Genomic DNA, 16,468 nt, shown 5'->3' with positions numbered 1-16,468 from the left:
GGCCAAGCAGGCTCGGCTTTGGTTGTGCAGCTGGTTGGGAAGGAAGGGCATGAGAAAACAAAATATCCAAGAGGGCTCCCTCTGCCTTCCCCCTCCGGTTCCTGGCATCAACGCTGGGATTCCCCCCTCCTCCAACGACTGCCCTGGTTTCTCACCGCCCTCACCCGCGCAGATTTTCCGACGGTGCTTATGCACTGCTTTGCAGTATAAACCTACACCCAGTTATTTGTTAAGATGGAGTGAGTTTCTAATTTGGCTTTGTGTGCGTTATGTGTTTTCAGTTCTGGAGCGAGTGGGGGGCGGGGGAGAGAAGGAGGCGGCGTTTCAAAAGTTTAATTAACCCAAACGCCTTTATGAAACATATGGTTATGTTGTGCGTGTGTGTTAGAATGCCTCGGTTCGCATCTCCCACTTGGGCTCCATTCTTCCTCTCTTCCACTCTCGTCGCACCATCCCTCCCCCGTCATAAACACAAGCCCGCATTGTGCTGAGAGAAGAATAGCTGTGCTGGATTGCGGCGGCGGGGGAGCTGGACGCAAAAGCAGAGGCGAGCAAAAAGGAAATGCTAAAATGTAAAAGGAAAGCGAGCTCGACACGCTGCAGATCGCATGCACAGGCTGTGTGAGGGAGAGGGCGATATGTGCGTACGTACGTATGATGAAAACTAGCCTTCTGCTCACGCAGGGCCGTGGCACTATTTCATCATCAGCTCCAGCCCTTTCTGTTTCGGTAGCTCCCGTTCTCCTCTATCGTAGCCAGATTGCTTTAGTCGCTCACGAGGGATATTGCATTCGGGGGGGGGGGGGACTCCTTGCATGACTGCCGCAAAAGCTTCCTTCCCTTAAACGGCCTGTGATAACTTTAAAAAAAAAAAAATCTTGCAGATAGGATCGTTGTGTCGCCGTCGTCCCCCGCACTGCATTTTTAACTATCCACCTATTCCAGGACTTGGACAGGGCTTTTTTTCCCCCAATCTCATGGACTGCAGTCTGATCTACAACTCTGCCTATGGCAAAACTGAGGTTTAAATATACCGTCTCTGATATTTCTTTATCCGAATCATACGATGAATCAGAATTCCCATTTAAGCCGTAAAAATAAGTATTATTTTAATGTGCTTTTTAATGAACGTGATGCTGGTGTATTCGATCCTTCTGTCGCTGGCCCCTATTGTTAAACGAATGTATGAAGTATTGGCACTGTGCGGGTTAAGCTGCATAGACATTTTTACCTGCATCCCTTTCTAGACTGTGCATAGTACATTACTTTTTTGGTCAGCTGTCACTCCAAGGTTACTGGCCGTTTCCTTAGCGCCCCACACACACGCACGCACGCACGCACGCACATGCAGACCACTTAAAGGGAAAAATGGGAGCTGGTGCAGTAAACTGTTGTTCCTGGGCAATCAAAGGGATGGTGAAGAAGGCATTCATCACCTATCAGTTTGGGGTAAATGACTGGAACTGGTCCATATTGATGATTCCATACTGTTGTACAAAATTGGTGAGGAGAAAAGTTGAAACACTTTTTCTGCATGCAGGCTACAGGGGTAAGGGCTTTCCTTCCTTCCTTCCTTTCCTGCCTACTGAATTATTCAAATTGGCAGTGGTGAATCCAGGGACATTAGCATGCATCAGACACACTGTTTGTCTGTTTGCTAACATTCTTCATTCAGGACTTGTTAACTGCCAGACAAGCTTAACACGCTTCTCTCTTTCTCTTCCCCCTTTCCTTTCTCACTCTCTCCCTCCTTCACAGTGTCTTTCCTTCTCTCTCATGCCACCCCTCTCTGCCTCTCCTATTGTTACTGCTGGGAGCTGGCAGCCAGGGGAGTAGTGGGGAGGGGGGGAGCATGTGGCTGAAAAGCTGAAGCCCGTTGTTGCTAGGTAAGGACCGCCTTCCCATATTCTCTAGGCCTGTATGCGCTTGCAAAATCAAGAAATGCCACAGAGATCACTGAGTGTCTCCCATCTGTCTTCACAGGAGACTGCAGAGCTGCAAGGTGAACACAGTGGTGTCCTTTCTCAGCTTCCTGTTCCTACGGCTGGATTCCTACTTCTCCTTGGGTAAGAACTGTCTCCTTCCTTTCGATGCTTCAGATAATCTTCTGGCAACATTTCACATTTATTAGGATCTGCAACAGTGTGAATGTATGGAGTAGTAATTGTAAAAGAAGATGAAGTTTTGGCAATTCCGCTTGGGTGCTGGTGGACTGTTCTTGGATTAGTTAGACTACCGAAGCATCAGCATCTTTCTTATCATCCTGTCCAGGTTTGAGTCTAGATTTTAAAAATACTGTATTTAAATTAACATTCTCTTCATGTTCATTCTTCTCTGGGCTGGCTTGTTTTAAAAGCAGCTAGCTTTCATCTTTTTAAAAGCAATGAAGGTCATCCACATTTTAAATGAAAATTCAAATTGCAGTAGTGCTTGTGCTACTCAGGCTATTACTGATTTTGCTGTAGTTCACTACTGGAGATTTTCTTTACTATCCGCCTTTTCATTTTTGTCTGTGTGCGCCCATGTGTGTATTAAACTGTGTATAGTTATAGAGTATATGTATTTAACAGAATTGCATGTTTCTTAATATTGTACTAGATCAAATACAATATAGTACTTGACGAGTTCATAATCTGACTTCAGTGCTCTCCCATCACTGGGAACCTCAGGCACATCAGGGTTTGTACTTTCTGGGTGTGTGTATACGTGTGTGTTGGGGGAATAAATGTGTATTTTAAAATGGATAGTATCATAAAACTATAGTTTGGTAACATTTCATGATGATAACCTTTTTCTGAGAACTATAACAGCATGCATTTAGGCACATTTATATCATCCTTTGCTTGAGAATGAGTAGGAGTGTGCAGTAATGCCAAATATTCTAAAAGTAAGTTTAAAATTATTTGCATAAAATAACTGGATTGATCTCATCCTGCTATTGATACCATTATATATACAGGCACTCATGGTACATCCTTTTAAATTATTCTTAACAAAAACAGCTATGCAATAGAATGTTTTTGGTTTTTTTTTATTTTTTTTGTCAAGAGCAATGTATACATCAAAACAGCATGTGGATGGAGATGCTCTTTTCATGAACTTGACAGTCAGCCAGTTTGGCAAACAGGCTACAGACTTCAGATGTGTTAGTGCTACACATAAGCTGAGCCTATAATATGTTTAATTTTATTCATACTGCCAATTCAAACATAAATGTGGAGAGAAACAAAAAAGTTTTTTATTTATGAGTTTTGATTTCTGATGCAGACTTTACTGTTTAGTTTTTGTTATATTTTGTATCAAGTATGGAAGGTGTCAGTTTAGCCAATAAAGACAATTACTTTTAGTATATCTGCTTTTACAGTTACTAAATTTAAGTTTGTAAAATCTTGAGCAGAATTATAAGTGAGTTGAACATAAACCTAGTAAAATCAAGTCTATTCAGACGCTCTTTTTGACTAAGAGCAAATATAGGGATTGCAACTATCGTGTAGTTCTTCCCACAGAACTATTTATTCTCACATAATCTAAAATACATATCACAGAATTTGGAAAGTAATAGTGATAGCTGATGATACTGTGATCATTTTGAGAACAAAGAGATACAATGGTGGAAGAATGCTAATATTAATTTCTTCAGAGTACTGCTCAGGATGGGCCGATTCTAGAAAGAATAGAGGTTTAGGTAATCTTACATTTATACTATTTTCTTTAGCATTTGTAATGTCAGCAAATTGTGGCAAACTTATGTGACATAAGTGTGCTGCCCATGTCCAGGATTTATGTATTCATATTGTTAGTGTTATCGGAAGTAAAATTGGCATGGATTATTGTGTTAAAGTTTACTTAAGGAAAAATATGCAACTTGAAACATAATTAAAATAAGTAACTTTAAATTTGGCAAATTTTGTGGATACAGTACGAATTAGATTTGGAAGACAAGGGAATGGTGCATGGTATGCAACCATTGTAGGAGGTGAACTTAAAACACAATAATTAGCTCATCCTTTCTTATGTAAGTTTTAAAGTTGTATGCTGCTGTAAAGAAAGTGGTTGCAAAGGCTACAGTTCCAAACCAAGTCAATTGAAGGTCCAGTTGATATGGATAGAATTTCTTGCTGTGCAGTCTATTCAAGAAGACAGTGATAGAACTTTCTGAGTCAGAAATTATGATTTGAGCTAAAGTATGTGCCTGTAATGTGTGTGTGTGTGTGTGTGTGTGTGTGTGTGTGTGTTTATATATATGTTTGTATGTAGGTAATTTTGTGATATTCACATTTAGAATGAGATAATAATTGGAAACTTTTCCTGTTTAGTGTGAAGAAATCAGGTGTGTTTTAGGTTTAGCTCTACCTAGCAGCAGGTGGAGAAGCTTTCAAAATTAAATTGAAGAGTAAAATTTTACATTAAACCTATAATTTGTATAAATGCATCAGTACCACACACCATTACATGTGTGATGGTACAACTGAAAGAAATGGATTTACTGATCTGTGCATAAAATCTCAGTGAAGTGGCCCAGTGTCTGGTGCCGCCCTTTTCAGAAAGCTGAAATCCCAGTGATCAGCTACTTGGTGGGTAAAAGACAGATTGAATCCAGTCTGTAGACAGCCCCCCCCCCATTTATCCTCCTAATCTGATCACCAGAATTTTGGGGGTTTTAAAATCATCATCATTATTTAGAAGGCTCTGCATATGCAGGGAGTTGCCTGAGGAATATGTTCAGTTGTCTCCTTACTCCCTATCCATCTAGGTTTATGCAAACAGAATTAGAACAATAATTTATTTAAGGCATTGTATGTAAAAAAAGCTGAAGAGCTAGATACACAAGAAAACAAGGCCTATGCTGATTACTTTACAGAAAGGAACAGATCATGCTTAGATAATAAAGTACATATGGAGATGATAGATTAGAATAGAAGTACTAAGAGCTTTCACTTCTTAATTGTTAGTAAAATAAACAGTGCCAATACTTTCTGGTACAAAATATTAGGGCATATATGCCTGTATGCCTGCTTTCTCCTAATAATTAGTACATTTCTTTTACATTTTGGGAAAGAATGTGTGGAAAAGCAAGACATTAATGTTAAAATATAGCCCCCACACACAAATACATGCCAAAATACACGTCTTGATATGATCACAAGTCCCCACAACTATTTTTACTTTTATTTAATATCAAAGTTTTACACCTTTGTACTGTTTTTAAACCTTTAAACTGCTATATTGTGTTGGAGTTTATTATTTTAATTGACATGAACTGCTCTGAGAATGATTAGACAATACAGAAATAAAATAAATGAATAAAATTGATGGAATGTGTTATCATAAATCATACCTGTCATGGAAAACACAGGAATTGTTGAAAACCAATAGTATTCCTGTTGTCATCTATATCTTTCTATATCTTGTGGTGATTTAGTAAACTTTGAAATTTGCCTCTTATTTTGGTAGCTTGAGTATTTACGTCACACAGTCCTTGCTCTTGCTGGTATACTTTGTTCAGTAACAATGCTTTGGAGTGTCATATATTAATGTCCATTGAATTTCTGGAAAGACTGTCATTTATACACACAGGGGAAAATAGATAATAGCTTCAGGAAGATCCCAAATACAGATGAACCTGAAAGTGTTTCTACTTAGAAAAAGCAGGATGGTGAGAGGAGGGATAAAGACAGGAAGTCAGAGTACTCCCAGATAAAATAGAGTCTGGAGTACTAAACCCTCCCTCTCAGAAACATGTTATACTGGCATCTTCGTTGCATTCCCTGGTTGCACCCTAACACAGCTATAGGTAACAATTACCATTTTTATTATCAGAATGAAAGTCTAACCCTGTTCATGGCTAGGCTAAAATCTTGTTTGATTCTATTTTGTTGGTTTATTTTGTGAACCTTTATTGGGCTAGAGAAAACACTAATATTTTTCAATGGAAACATGAATTGATACCTGTATCACTTGAACAGAAAATGGGATCTGCAGCAGCCTGATTATATCCTGTGTATTGCATGCATTTACTGTTAATGCATACAATACAGAAAACATGGATTATAATTACTAGAGACCCTTGATGTATGATGTAATACAGTGAATAGAATAGAAACTGCTGTTATGAGTATACATAAAACAAGTAATGCTTAATTAATAGGTCAAATATATAAAGATAGAACTGGTAGACTGAAACTTGAGCAATACCTGGTTAGACCCTTCATGAGTCTCCAGCACCTCCAGTTAGGCCAATGGATGATCTCAGTCTTTTAACCTGATTAAATGCTGCACTGATATGATTGTGAAACTGATGTTACTCAAATTGTGTTCAAACAAATCTGAGTGTCATAAATGTTAATGGGATCAAAAAATGACAGAAGCAATCCTCCATATACTTATCCAGGTGCAAGTCCCATTAAAATAAATGTGACTTCAGAATCAGTATGCATAGGCTGTAAATTTCTTGGGTTCTGCATATTTAGTAGAGTATCTGCTTTTATTTTAGCCTCAGGAAACTCTTGGATTTCTTGGGGAAACCCTGCTTTGTTCACAAGTTAGGCATACGGTAGGCCTAAACTATGAAGAGGTAGGATTTTTTTTTCTGCTGTAAGGCTAGAGCTATGGAACTAGCTTCCCCAGAAGGTGTGTTTGGACCATTCTTTGGTTATCTTCCAAAATTTGGTGAAGGCCATTTTGTTTTAGATGCTGTTTAGTTTGTCATGATATGTTTTGCCTGTACTGTTTTATAAAAGGTTTTGTAATGTGTAGGGAGGCTTCAGCAGTTATAGGTGGCCTATAAATACACGTATAAATAAATACTGAATTTTGTTGATTTGTTACAACCCCTGGGAGAACCTGTTGGGGAAATAAGGGTAAGAAATATAATGTAAAATGTAAAATTTTGATGTCATTTAATAAAGGGAGTATATAAACCGTGAATGATTTGCATCCATTTACAGACACTCTTTGTTTCAGATTAATTGGTAGAGCTGTTTTTAATTTATGGTTGTGTCAGAAAAATTGAGTGAATCAAATCATTCAGTCCTTTCCTTTGTTGTCATAAAGGATTATATCTATAAAAGGCAGCTGTGAGTGTTGACTTTTTTAATGGATTCTTAAAGTCACTATTATCAGCTACCTTACTTTGAGCAATGCCTATAGACTTGTATTCTGTTGGAAGTATAGAGATTGGCCTTATAGAGATAATGCTTGATATTTGTTCCCTTAACCTTAATTAACAACCTGAATGTAAGTTAAAACTGAACTGGGCTGCATCACTGAGAGGACATATATATAGAGAGAGCTATGTGAGATCTGCTTACCATTTTATTAGCAAATGAATCAGAGAAGGAAACTTACCTAGCCATGGTTTGTTGATATAAATGTTGCATTATCCATGGTTAATAGAAACCATGTTTGCATACTTCCTTTAAATCATGTTTTACCTTAATCTTTGGTAAAGCATTTAGATTTATTATGTAACCATGATTGAGCAAAAAGCATTATGGTTTATTACTGATGCTCCAAATTATGGTTGTTTTAGGTTTTTCCCAATGAGAACGGAAGTTCCTGTTCCAAGCTCATAAATAAGTACTTTCTTGTTGATCTAATTAAAGGTGTTAGAGAATACCATTAGAAAGCTATCTTAATGATTGCTGAGCCAAAATGTTTTTGTAAATTTTTTCAGGGGACTTGAACAAACATGAAAATCTTCTTTGGGGGCATACAATTGCCAAAGCAAATGAAGTAATGCTTGGCATGATATAACAGTTTCACTTCCTGCCTTTCTGACATGGCAAAACTAGGAATGCTGATCTGGTTACCTTGATAATGTAAGGATGGCATGTCATCTAGCTGCACAGTGAGGGCAGGCAATGAACTAGCCGCAGAGCAATGCACTAAGACATTGGAAGTTAATCCAGTTATCTAGCAGTGTAAAACCTAATTCACTAAGTGCTGTTACGATGTCATCACTTTCTCCATGTGATCCCTAACTGATTGAGATCATGTAGTGATTAAACCTAGCAAACCAAGTGTGAAAAATTGTGCTGCAGCAGCAGATCAGGCTGTGACAATGCACCAGAAAAGGAGAGCTTGGGGAGTTTCAGAGGTATTTCACATCCCGTTAAAACAGGGGTCTCAAACTCAACTTACCTGGGGGCCGCTGAAAGTAGAGTCTGGATGAGGCTGGGCCACATCAAGCGGTGGTGGTGGGCCGCTCATCCCGCGTCGCTCCCGGAGGCTGGCCTGGGTGCCGCTGGCACTTTGAAGGCCGCAGGGCCCTTCCCCCGTGCCCCACCTGTCCCAGCAATTGGCCTGCAGGCCGTGAGTTTGAGACCCCTGCTTTAAAACTTTGCAAGCTTTTTGCTCAGCGAATGTTTTGGAGTAAAAATTCAAGACAGATTTAAACTAAAGACTTGCTCTTTAGGGTGGGGTATATCAATACGACCGGCTTGTAAAGCAGGAAGTTATATATACCTTTAGGACAAAAATCATATCCTGTTATATGTAAATTAGAGTACACCTATGACTCATCCTTTTTCCCCCTAGCAAAATATAGTTTTAAGCTTTTTTGTAACTTCTTCTAGAATAGATAAGTTATTTTTTTAAATACATTTATTTTACTTTAATTTGCATTCTAGAATTAACTGAACTTACTTGGCAATTAGTATGGATGTTAAATGCTGAAATATTTGTTCTGAATTGTTCTGTAAGCTGCAAGTAGAAATAGAAGCAGTTACTAGAAAATGTGGTACTTTTCACAATTATGGCACTTGTTCCAGGCATTTTATAGCAGTGTCCAATATAACAGCCTGATGTTTTAGGGTTTTTTTTTACCAGTTAACCATAGATAGTATGACAAAATAAAATATACTATTTTGGAAATAAAATGAAACAGAAATGGGTTTAATGCTGCTTCCAAATTATTTCTTAGATCCAGTTAGCCAACTGCAGGATTAGAAATGTCCAGCAGTGGAAAGAAAGCCCATTGTTGTATCTCATTGGACAACAGACAAGTATTTTTATGATTAACTTTGTGACTGTGTGCATGTATCAATGGGTCTGTTTTGCACATTACATTGTTTTTAAGAATCTAACATTTCTAATACTTAGCTTTTGACAAAATGTTCTTTAAGACAGTAAAGACATGGTAATTAATAACCCAGTTTAAAACTAGAAAAACAAATTGATTACAAAAATAGAGTACAATAAATATTTATTTCATCCTTTACTCAATTTTCCAGTGTATAGTTAAAAGCGTCATACCAGCAAAACAACTGCATTTAAAACAAGTTGTTGTTCTTGTTGTTGCTAGTCGTGAAGTCATGTCTGACCCATTGCGATCCCATGGACAACATTCCTCCAGACCTTCCTGTCCTTCACCATCCCCCGGAGTCCACCTAAGCTCATATTAAAACAAGTAAGCTGTGCTAAAACTATGTAGAGAGGTGTTTACACCCATTGTATATCAAAGGTAGGAAAATAAAAAGAAATCAATAATAAAATATTGGAAAAATAAATGGAAAGCTACTATCATAGCATACATACTAGCCATCCCTACCTAAGCAGAAAGTTCTGTGAGCAGGGTGACAGAATGGGAAAGGTCCTGTCCTGATTATTACCCACCTCAAGTGGCAGAGGGCCTCTAAAGAAAATCCTGCTGTACAGATAAGCAGATGTGGGAAAAGATGTTCCTACAGTTATCCTTCTCAAGAGTTATTTAATGCTTTTAAGGCAAGGGTCAGCACTTTGAATTCCACTCAGAACACAGGAACCACTTGAACTCTTAAGAACTAGCAAGCTGTGATCCCAATGGCTGGTTCCTTCCAGTTAGTAGCCTTGCAGGTGTTTTTGATTAGAGTCTCCAGATGGGTCTTCAAAGGCAGAGAGCCAAATACCTAGAAGCCATCATAGTTCTTATCTGTCTAAGATGCAGAGGTCTGGCAGAACAAAAGCACTTGCCCAGACTTTTTCTGGACATTCACAGTAGACTTCAAGAGTGCTCTTTAGGCATCTGGTGGAATACCTTGGGTGGATCTGAATCTGAATGGTTGAATGGGACAGAGAACAGGGTCTGGTTTGTCTACTGCTAAGGCAGGTTATTCAAGCCACTGTTTTGATTTTGGTTTTTGTTTTTCTTCCCGTGCATATTGTTGTGAATTGCCCAGATGGCTTGAGCTGCATTTGATTCCCATTTACACCTGCAAGGATGATTCGCTTTTCCACTGCTGTTGAGACTGTTTGGGGTACCTTTGCTGAGTATGGACAGTAGGGAAGACAGGCTAGTTGCTTGACCAGAAATGTAAACAGCTGTCTTCCTACTTCCAAACGAACACCCTGAGGCCCAAGGTAGCCTCTTTAACGTGCATTTGGTGGAATGGGAGCAGTGGGGACAAAAATGAGGGTGAGCTGGTTCATTGCCATTAAACTACCCTGGAGACCCAGCATAGATATATTTTATTTATTTATACAGTTTATCTACATCAATCTCAGAGGTGAACAACAAAAGGGAACCAATAATCATAACAATCATAATGATAGTAGACAGAGAATTGGAGAAGTGGCTGCATGGAGCCAATCCAGGGAGATACTATAATGAGATTGTTCCAACAAAACTATGCTGGTTAGTTAGGGAATGCTTGTCTAAATACAAATGGCATCAGGTGCTGACAGTGAATCAGCATTGGTGTCTGCCTGAGATCGGTGAGTAGGGTGTTCCATAGAGAGGGAGCCAGCACACTGCAGAATCCACTCCAACTGGATTCTGAATGCTGTGCCATGTAGAACCTCATCTGTTGACCCTGGTGACTGGGCAACCTAGTAAGGCACCATATTCTCTCTTAAATATCAAGTTGTTTAGGCCTTTATACACCAGTAACACCAGGGTTCCCTCAGTAGAAGTGTAGGATGCTGAAAAATGACAGCTCCTGAGATCTGCTGAAAACTGCTGCAGCTGCAGCTTCTGGATCAACCTTAATGGCAGTTTCATAAAGCATTTATTGTAGTAATTCACTAAGCACTAAGACTGGCATTTCACAGGTACTCCTGATTCAGATGCACAGACAGATAGAACTGTCTGTCATCACCAAAGTGATGTCACTTTGCTCCAAATACCCTAGTGACTGTTCTTACTAGTTTCATATGGATATTAGAACAGTAGTGACAAGATGGTATGCCAAATGCTAGTGGGTGGAAGTATAGTCACCTGGTGTTACTTTCTGAAACTGATACCGCAGGTAGAACCAATATAACTGTAATATAGTGCCTCCAGATCCCAATCCATGGAGCCAGTCCAGGAGGATACTATGGCTGATTACCTAAAAAGCTGATGAGAGAGAACAGAATTAACAGGGTTGTACTTCTCTTTTCCCTGTCTTGATCAGAGAAGCAAAGGCTAATTTGGTACAATAACCAGGGCAAAATCTAGTTCAGAATAGGTCCAGACAAGCAGTCATGTCCTCTGCCATAATGGTGTTTATGGTTTCCCCACCCATAAGTTCTATTACAAGTTACGTATGGGAAGAACTTGGCAGCAGACAAAATTTCAGGCTGAATTTCTCTCTCCCTCTCAGGAGTTCCCACCCTTTCCCTCAGTTCTTCTTCAACTGCATTTGGTTCTTCTCTCTTTCTAGATTTTTCTGAGCAATTTTTTCCTTTTTCCTTACACTTTGACAAATTTAGCATCTTGTTCTGAATAACTGATCTTTTCTCCTCAGGAGCCTTTTTTCCTACCAAAAAATTGTTCCCTTTGTGACCTGCCCTCCAACCCCCTCCAAAGAAACCCAGTTCATTGCTCCTCTCTGTTAGCCCTACCTTATATTTTTTCCTCCATTTTCTCATCATCTCTCTTTATCTCCCTTACTTTTCGATGGCATCAAAGGCACTGTTCAGGAAATGCATGAAATCCAGCACTAAGCTGCCTCCAACAGGTGGGAACTTGCTCTGCTTGCTGTGCTCGGTGAAATGCATGTAGTTGATCAGTGCCCCCACTACTGACCTTTTCTAAGCAGAACCACAAGCATTGAGCTGACTGCTTATGCACTCAGGTTTAAAACAAGACTCTCTATGCAGTTGATGGTGCTTAACATCCAAACTCAGATACTGTGGGCTAGTCATGAATTTAAAGACCTGACAACCTCAGATATGCTGATGATACCACTCTAATGGCAGAAAGCGAAGAGGAACTAAAGAGCCTCTTGATGCGGGTGAAGGAAGAGAGTGCAAAAGTTGGCTTGAAACTCAACATTAAGAAAACTAAGATCATGGCATCCAGTCCTCTCACTTCCTGGCAAATAGATGGGGAACAAATGGAGGTAGTGACAGATTTTATTTTTCTGAGCTCCAAGACCACCACAGATGGGGACTGCAGCCAAGAAATTAAAAGATGCTTGCTTCTGGGGAGGAAAGCTATGGCAAATCTAGACAGCATACTAAAAAGCAGAGACATCACCCTGCTGGAGGTCAGACTAGATGGCCCGGGAGGACCCTTCGGACTCACTCTGTTTCTTTGTTTCTACTAGCATTGGACCTGGACTTCAGTCACCAGACAGTGTAGCTGGAAGAGGATTGGCTTAATGTGTTCTCCTGAGCCAGTTCCTATTAACTGTTTAGCTGTTCTGTGTTGGATCAGTTGAAGTTTCTGGACCATTTTCAAAGGCAGCCTCACATACAGCACATTGCAGTAATCCAAATGAGTTATGGTTAATACTATAACTATGGTGAAAAAGTGCTACTTACCTAATAACTTTTGCACAAGTCAAAAGTATATTTTGACAGGGAATGTGGTAGGCTTTTAGTCGTTTTGTGGTTTGTTCTGTTTGCTATTTCTGAATACATATAAACAATATCCTTTGAAATGAAATATTACTAGTGACTACTTTAGCTCAGCAAGATAAAAAAGTTAAGATTGGCTACAATGCTGAGAACAATTATCAGTCTGAAAAAACAAACTTATGCTATCAATTTTCTTGCAAAATTCATTAAAACACCACTTTAAAAATAAACTCACCTATGCATTTGTCCCACATTCTGACAAAACAAATTGAAAACAAATAGACACTGTGTTTTATACAGGATCTCCAAATCCCTCTAAATGGATACCAGACCTTAACAGAGGAGAAGATTGTAGTTCCTACTATAGCATGTGTTTGTAGCTACGTCCTATACTAAAAATATAATTGTATTCCAGAAGTTAGCTCAGCAGTAATAACCCTACCCTGAGCCCTCTGGCCATCTGATGCATCATGTGGGTATGACCATGCCAATCTGCAAGCACCTTGAAGAAAATGCAATGATTAATAAAAGCCAACATGGGTTTATCAAAAATAAATCCTTTCAGAGTAATTTAATTTCATTTTAAATCATCTCTGGGTAACCTCTCAGACAGAGGGAACACTGTGGACATAATCTACATAGACTTTAGCAAAGTTTTTGACATAGTGCCCCATGACATTCTGATAAGGAAATTAGCAAAAAATGGGCTAGATAGAAAAACTATTAGGTGGATCCAAAATTGGCTGCTAAATTGGACACACAGAGTGCTCATCAATGGTACCTTGTCAAATTGGAGGGTGGTAACTAGGGTGCCACAGGGTTCAATCCTAGGCAGAGTGCTCTTCAGCAATTTTATTAATGATGTAGATGATGCAGTACAAAGAAAGAAAATCAGATCTGGAGGCAATATAAAAGTGGGTGAAACACCCTGGAAGACAGAATGAAAATTCAGGGGGAGCTTGATAAACTTGGATGCTGGGCTGAAAGTACCAGAATGATATTCAATAGGAACAAGTGCCATGCCCTTCTCCTAGGAAAAAGAAAAATGCACCGATGGAAGATGAGGAATACATGACTAAACAGAACGGAAAAAGACCTTGGAGTTATTGTGGATAACAGGCCAACTATGAGGGCTTCAAAAAAGCCAAATGCTATTTTGGGATGCATTTATTTATTTATTTAGAATATTTATATGTCGTTCTGTTGCAAAGGCCTCAGGGCAGCTTACATAGATAAAATAATAAAAAATAACACAAAATAGAATAGAAGAAGTATTTATTTAATAGAAATATTACTTCCAAATCATGTGAAGTAGCAGTTCCCTGTACTCCCCACTAATCAGACCTCATCTACTGTCCAGTCCTGGGCACTAAGATTTAAGGAAGATGCAGAAAAATTAGAAAGGGTCCAGAAGAGGGAAACAAAAATGATTCAGGGTTTAGAAACACTGTTCTGTGAGGAGAGACTGAAAGAACTGGGCATGTTCAGCCTTGAGAATAGAAGACTGAGGGGGACATGATATCCCTCTATAAGTGCCTCAAAGGCTGTCACAAAGAGGAAGGTCCAGATCTCTTCTCACTGGTATCAGGGTGTAGGACACAGAATAATCAGTTCAAGTTGTGAAAACTCAGATTCAGGTTAGATATCAGGAAATGTTTCCTCACTATTGGAGCAATATGACAGTACAACTACGTGCCTAGAGAGGTCATGGACTCTCCCACACTAGAGGTATTCAAGGCAAAACTGGATGGAGATCTGAGTGGGATGGTGTAAATCTCTGTCCTGCAACAAACAGCAGGGAGTGAACCTCATGGTCTTCATGGCCCCTTCCATATCTACTATTCTGTGATTTTATGTCATTTGCTCCCTGGCTCAAGCAACAGGTGCATTTCATACCCAATGCTCAGGCTAGGGACCAGGCTGGGCAATGTCACAGCTTAGGTCAGTTTACTCTGTTTTCATGCAACCTGTCTCCTTCCCACAAGTGGACACCCAAAAGCGAATTGCTGAGGTCCCCTTGCTTTTCAGATTGAGGGAAAAATGGGACCTAGCCAGTTTATTGTGCCCTACCTCTTCCCCAGAGGCTGCAGAGGCTGCAACTGTGGTGCCTTGCAAACTGAAGTAAGCCATGGACTAAAGGTTCTGCTCCCCTGAGCTCTGTTTCTCCTGGTGTATATGAGCTATTAGCACAGCTCTGCCTAATAGTGAAAAACCAGGAAAGGAAAAGCTCTTTGTTTAAAGCTCAGACCTCAGTTCTACACAAAACAAAATGTAGCTATGATTAAACGTCTCATATAGAAAAGCAACAGGGTAAGAACCACTGTGCTGGAGCTTCTGTTCTTTTTAATATGACTGAAAATAATTACTGTTAAACTTAACAAAATAAATGTGTAAATGAGAAACCTGAAGCAACTTAAAATACTCCTTTGTTTCAGATAAAAATTTTAAGCATTATTTTAATTTCTTTGTAATTAATTCGACTTGTACCACACTCCATCCCAAGGCATAAGGGAGGGATAAAATGCTTTAACTTATTGTGCCCTATCTTTGTGTTCACTTGCCACCAGAACCCAGCTATAATAAAAGCAACTTCCAGAAGATACTCATACATTCATTCAGGCCTTTAAGCATTCTCAGAGGGAAGAGAATTCCAAGGGCTATGGATTCATCCATGGATCAATGAATATTCTACTTAATAGAGTATTCTTAGTTGATCCTGGAAGATATAGATAGAGGGGCGCTCTTAGGTTGACTGGCCCAGTTTCTTAAGCAGTGGGTAGAGATCACTGCAATTTAGTCGGAGTAGTTCCAGGTTACTGGTACGGAGCACTCAATATAATGTGGCACTCAGTTATACATCAAACTTGACTTTCAACTTCTTGGGCCAAATCCCAAAATACAATTATATGAGTAGTATTTTGGCCTGTCAAGGTAAGCATATTCCGTTTGACTCATATCAGGAGTCTGGTTTTTAAAAAAAAAAAAAAAACCTAAAAACTATCTAGTCCCCAGTTTCTGCATAGTTATAGTATACCATCTAGGTTGGCTGTCAGTAGTTATGAAACTTGCTTGTAGTACTTGAATGGCTTTTTTTTGCTTATTCTTTCTGTATTTATATATCCAAAATGAAATGTTGTTACTTCTGCATGGACAAAATGCAAGCAGAACTTAATGGACCTGATTTTTCAAACCAGTCTGCTAGAACTTGACCATACCTCCTGCTTGTGCAGTCCTAGGCAGGGTTATCCATAATTCCAGAGCCTCTATGTATTGCATCTGCCTTGGTAGGTGACCAGTTTCATGAGTACGCTAAAAGTGAATGTAAAGATGTGTATGACATCTTGGAGCTGCTTCCACAAAACCCATGTAAAACCCATGGTAAGAGAACTTACCAGAGCAACCTTTGCTGTCACTGTTGAATCAGTCAAATGCATACAGTATAAAACATTGCATTGAAACAACAGTGTATATCTATTCAGATATACATGCCAGTAAATACAACAGCATTGCACTACAACAGCCACAGTGTATAACAATTTCTTCTGGATCAATAGCTTGCCAAACCAACCCATATCTCCTGTTTCCTCTGTGATTATAAGTGACAGATCCAGGTTTAAATGCATACATCTGTCACTGCTATATCTAGTTTGGTCTTGTAATCTAGGTTTTTCAGGGACTGTGAGGGCATATCTACACCACAGACCTA

Source organism: Varanus komodoensis, unplaced genomic scaffold, assembly GCF_004798865.1.
Source record: "Varanus komodoensis strain SLA01 unplaced genomic scaffold, ASM479886v1 scaffold138, whole genome shotgun sequence".
NCBI lineage: Eukaryota > Metazoa > Chordata > Lepidosauria > Squamata > Varanidae > Varanus > Varanus komodoensis.
The sequence above is the reverse complement of the archived record's forward strand: the minus strand, read 5'-3'. Positions refer to the sequence as shown.